The 5,931-nt window shown below is 30.3% G+C and overlaps 1 long non-coding RNA gene across 1 annotated transcript; it reads right to left on the bottom strand.

Annotated features, from left to right (window-relative positions):
- Positions 1–2,597: 2,597 nt before the first annotated feature.
- Positions 2,598–5,682, bottom strand: LOC149541289 (uncharacterized). Its single transcript, XR_016355125.1, has 3 exons — positions 4,762–5,682; positions 3,086–3,202; positions 2,598–2,995 (listed from the first exon to the last, which is right to left on the bottom strand). It is a non-coding gene; the product is annotated as an uncharacterized LOC149541289 (long non-coding RNA).
- Between the last annotated feature and the right edge of the window lie 249 nt (positions 5,683–5,931).

Genomic DNA, 5,931 nt, shown 5'->3' on the forward strand with positions numbered 1-5,931 from the left:
AGCTATCTCTTGGGTCTCTGTAGTTTCATATCATGATTTGGAGACCATTTTGGCTTCACTAGTGGGGACATTGGGTGCCATTCTTTAGAATTTCCTTCTCAATTCATCACCAGCTTTGAGTTTTGCCTTTCAGAATGCTTTAAGCTTTGTGTGCACACTTATTATTTATAGTAAATTGGATGTTGGGGAGTGACCTTACCATTTATAGTAAGGCGTTAGCATGGTTCAATATATCCTGTTCTTATAGAGGTAGACATAATGATCAAATGTTAATTGTTGGTGTTTTACGGGTTCAAAGTTGACTCTTAATTTCTTGGAGGTATTGCTATTTTTATGCGCCATCAATGGACCACAAGTGTAGCTTTTGTTAACAATCTTTTGTGGTCGAGATTGATTATAAATAAATATTAAAATATTAAAATTAATATCATGTTTTTTTAAATTTTAATTGACAACAAAACAAGGGTGCCAACCCTAAGAAAAAATGAAGGGTGTAGAGATAAATGACACTAACAATAGAAGAACATAAAAAACCATGCAAAGAAATAACCAAAAGTAAGCCACCACTACCAACGTGTCCAACTAGCACATGCACAACAATATATTTCAACACAATATGAGCAATAAGAGAGTTTAAGCTAAACTTGAAACTCACAAAGAACAATCTAAACATGTGCAACTATTACATAGCTCCTTCTTGAGCCATAGTCAAGATTAACAAAACAAATGAAAAAGAAAAAAAGGTTTTCCTGAGAACCCTACAAGGGCCAAAAGCATTAACAACCACAACTAGCCTGAACTAAAACATGGTGATGGGATTTAATGTCCTGACCTAACTAATGGAGCGCATTGCTTCCATTGTTTGTGATGAATTTGAAAAGGTCTTTGTAATTGCCTTCATCTTCCCCTTCTTACTAAGAACCTTGCATTACATCAAACATAGAGATGTTGAACATTGCATTACCTAGAGTTGGTTGGACCTAGAGATGTTCCTTGTCTTCCTTTCCATTGCCAACATTTTAGCTTTAAGTTCCCCCATCTGAATTATTAGTTTAGTTAGCTCCACAAATGTGTCTTGACCACTACCATTGAAGGAGTTGCTAATTGTTATGCTTTTTATGACAATATCTCCTACCTTAATTATTAGTTTAGTCAGCTCCACAAATGTGTCTTGACCACTACCATCGAAGGAGTTGCTAATTGTTATGCTTTTTATGACAATATTTGGTTAGTTTTTTAGGGTAGTTATGGTGGCTCCATGCTTGTTTTATGTAGTGTACAACTATGTTTTCCACCTTAAACCCTAGGTTTCAAAATCAAGGACGATTTCAAGGACAGTTGGAGATGTTTCCAAACTATTATCCCCAATGTCATGAGCCATGATTGACATATATGTAATACAAAATGTATTTTCAATGCATATATGATTTGTTCCAAATTGTACTTACTTTGAGTACATAAATATATTTCTACTTAATTCTTGATATGAATTCATATATTAGTAAATAATATTTTATTAAATAAATTATATAAATCAATAATTTTATATAATCAACAATATTAATAATAAATGATTAATGAACATATATAATAATATATACATAAATTATAAAATAAAATAATGGTGTATAGCTTATGAGGCTATCATCATAGAGTAACAATTAAGAAGTTGATTTCATTTCTCCTAGTACTTTGGAGGACAAAAGTTGAATGAAAATCTAGTATACATTCATTTGAATTTTTTCTTTACTTAGATTAGATCCTTTTAAGTGTCTTTAAATTTTAGATTTTTTTTTTCTTTTACAATGTTGATGTATTTGACAGTCGTATATGCATATTTATAATATGTTATTTGCAATTTTCTCATTTTACTCATACTTACTTTAAAGTTTTAGCATTGAGTTGTTGGTTAAGGATGACACACTCCATTGAATTGTCAAAAAGCTATTAGCCATTAGTCCGCTATTTTTAAAATGCCAACCAGAACTAAAATTACAAGTGAAATGTATCATTCATACCTCCAAGCAAGTTTACATTTATTATAATGTTGGCCTTGGTCTTGTTGTGACTTTAATGTTGTTGAAATCTACTAACCCACCTATGAAAATAGAAGAGGTGTAAAAAATCACTTGATACCTATGATAAAATTCCTCTTCAAAAATCTACTCAAGGATAGGTAGAAAGGTTTCTCCTATAACTTAAATTGAATTATAATTTATTTAGAATATACACTACAAAAGGACAATTGTCATGTCTTCTAAAGCTCTTCTAGAGCTCTTGTTTCATTTATTTACATTGTTATTTATAATATTTTTATTGACCAATAATTTTAAATTATAAATTCAAAAATTGATATCAACAATTACAAATTAAATTCATAAATTTTAATGAATAATATAAAATTATATATTCACCAAAATTAACAAAATCACCCAAACCAGAAAACTATGAATCATTCATAATTTTATTTTTAAAATTTCAATAAATACACAAAGTCAGATCAACGAACTGTTTTCAAATGATTGTATTGATTTAATTTACTAAACTAGCACAAACATTCTAAAATGATCCTTCTCTTCAGAAATTTTGAACCTGCATTACTAAATCCTGATCAATAACATTGGCTTGTTCTCTTGTGGGCAAGCCTTCTAGACATTGAAGTTTAATGTGATACATAAAATTAGATATTGAAGTTTAATGTGATACATAAAATTAGATAAAAATGCAATCTCTGAAGCAGCTTCTGATTGCCCTCATGAATTAATGAAGAAGCGAGATAAGATTGCTGAGATGCTTTACACATCAAAAATCTCTCAAATATCTTAAATGGGATGCTACCATGGTAAAAATAAGTTGAAGATGATAGTATTAATTAGAGTTTCAGCAATAATAAGATAGCCAAGCAGCAATGATGCTGCAATCAGTAAGGTCAACAGTTTCAGCTATTTGGAAAGATTTTGTTATTTCATTGCTTGAAGTCTGCATTGTTTATTGTCTGCAAGAGCATTACTAAATCATTATCGATGCCCACATTATGGTTCAAATGTTTTAGAAACGAAAACAACAATGAATCAAAATACAAAACCTTTTCAGCTCTTCTCTCAGTTGCTCTCGTCCACACAGTTCTAATTTAAGATCATTTTCACCTTGATCACCATTAGAAAGTGAGATTACTTTCGTCATCATACGCACAATAGAAGATCTGAACTCCAATTACATGAAATAAACATCAAACATCAATAAACTCAGAAATAAAAAGTCCAATATCAATGTAATAATTTTAAGACCTGCAAGCATATCTCACAAAGAAACAGAAACATTAACATCCCTTGGTCTTTTTAAATCATTCTACTTACATGTTTGTACTACTTGTTGTCAATGTAGATTTTAGATTTGATTGTGTAAATTTTTTTTGCATTAACGTTTAGAATCACACACTGTAATCTACAATCAGAAAAAAAATGAAAAACAGAAGAAAGTAAGATAAGCAGCAGACTCCACAGACTAAAAAGAGAGAAACGGAGGAAGGAGGAGGAAGCAAGGATCAAGGTAAGTGTCATGTGGTAACAAAAAAAAGGAAAAAGAAGAAATAAAAGAGAAAGAAAAATTAAAAAGCTAAAAAACAATTCAATAAATTCTAACAATTTAAACATATATAAAATCTAAATAAAAAAGGAAAAAAGAAATAATCTGAAAGATAATCTTAAGAAACTATCATCAGCACTTATTCTTTCAAAACATAAAAAGGTATTAGGTATGCATGTTATATTAGTGCTTTGATAAAACCTGTCCAAAATATGAAAGTTAAAAACATATGGAAAAAAAATGGCACCCAACATAAAAGGACACCTGCTGTTCAAAATATGAAAGTTAAAAACATATGGAAAAATATGGCACCCAACATAAAAGGACACCTGCTATTGCAGTTAGAGCAACATTTTCATGGGAAGCATTTTCATGTTTGGTTTCTACAATAATGGTAAATGACAGAACTTGAGATAAATTGACATGACTTTGATAATAAGAAATGTTATACTTAATTCTTAAATTGTACAATTTTTCCTTAATTTTTAGAGAAGATATTTTCAGTTTCTTTAAAGTAACATTCATACATCTTATGATAGATTATAGAATGCATTCTTAAAACTTTCATAAAATAAACTATACAATCCAATCCGCAAACAACGAGCTACAAAGAACTAAAAAGGTCATTTCCTTAATAAGTCTAAAGATAATTGTTTGATCTTTGCTTTTGCAACAGATTCACTTTCCTAGCAATGACAGTTGGCTGTAAATAAGTGGCATTCAACCAAGATCAAAAAATGTTTGTCCTAGAAATGAGCTTAACATGCTTCATTATAGACAAGGTATACTTAACACTAGCATCAATTTTGGTCACTCAGTACAAAAATAAGGTACACTAAAAAGACGCCAGAGCATCATATACACAACCACCGAACAAATACACAAATTAAAATGCAACTCAATAGTATGTCAAATAGCTATAAATAGGACGTCAAAGAACTTGCTTTTTAGTAAGAGACATTAGCAAAGACTCACTTCAACTCAAATGATTCAAAATAACCTAAAACTAAGGGAAATTTAATATGGTTAATGAATATTATCAAAACCCAATTTCAATACCAAAAACTTAAACTTGGCACATCTAATGAAAATTTACTGGGCAGCTATGAAAACATTAGCAAGTTTTCGAAAAAGCCTACATATTCAAACTGATATGGCAAGAGCTGATAATTTTACCTTTTCCTTATTTGCAAATATCTCTTTGATCCTGGTCGAAATCTCTGCAAATTTGCAAATCTTCCTTAATTTCTTCTATCAGAAATTCAGCCTTATTAGAGCTGTAATTTATATACCTATTCCTGTCTGTATCACTAATAAAATTATTATTATTATCTGAATCCCTGTAAATATCATCATCTTTATTTTCACCATCATCAATATAGTCTTCAGATTAACTATTATTGATATATATCACATTCACAGCATCTGAGAAATGTAGATGTATAAAGCCTCTAACTGATCTTATCTCTCCTCTTCATCAATTCATTAAGACAATCAGAGGCTGCAACAAAAATTGCATTTCAAACACATTTCATATATCAGTCTCCAAGCCCTCAAAACACTCAAAACGTTTCTTCATAGATCATATTTTATGCCCTTTACGCTTAGCTCCAACTCTTAAGTCTACCCACAACAGAACAAACCGTAAACCCTAGACTTTGTTACAGATAAGGATCAAAGAAGAAAATTTTAAATGATTTTGTACCGATTAATCAGTATTTGTTTCAAAAATCTAGATTGAGCGTGGACTTTTTTCATTGCAACCCCACAAAATAAACTAAAACACTGTAAAAAAAATGTCATAGCATCTGGTCTCGGGTGTGACGCAACGAACCCTAATCCGGAAAAAAAAGCTTAGATTTACTCATGGTTTTTGCTAATTTTGCTTTGCAAACCCCAAACATATTCAATGGTGAGACTCTGAATATTTCTGAACTTATAAAAACAAAAACCACAGACAGGAGATAAATGCAAAATTATATTATTTGATTGAATAGGGCCAGGCAAACCAAAATAAATCGACATCGATTTTATTTACAGCCAAAGAAAATACCCCAACATTTTATTTGCAAGAACGAAGTAACAGGGAGAAGACCCCAAAATGGGGCAGCGAAAACAGATTTATATAGAAATGGATTGGAATTGAATTTAGACGGCAGTTGTTTTCAAAGAAACGCCTGTTATTTTGTGAGAATTGATTTAGAAGTTTCAATTAGTGGATGAAATTTTCATTAAAAATAATTATCAAATATTTTTAAAATAAAAAGAAGATTTTTTTAGATATTATAGTAGTTAAAACAATAGTATACAAGAGCTCTAATGGACTCTTGTAAAAAATGAAGGTTA

This window comes from Cupressus sempervirens, chromosome 8 (assembly GCF_028749045.1).
Source record: "Cupressus sempervirens isolate cs-2001-9-10 chromosome 8, ASM2874904v1, whole genome shotgun sequence".
Taxonomy (NCBI): Eukaryota; Viridiplantae; Streptophyta; class Pinopsida; order Cupressales; family Cupressaceae; genus Cupressus; species Cupressus sempervirens.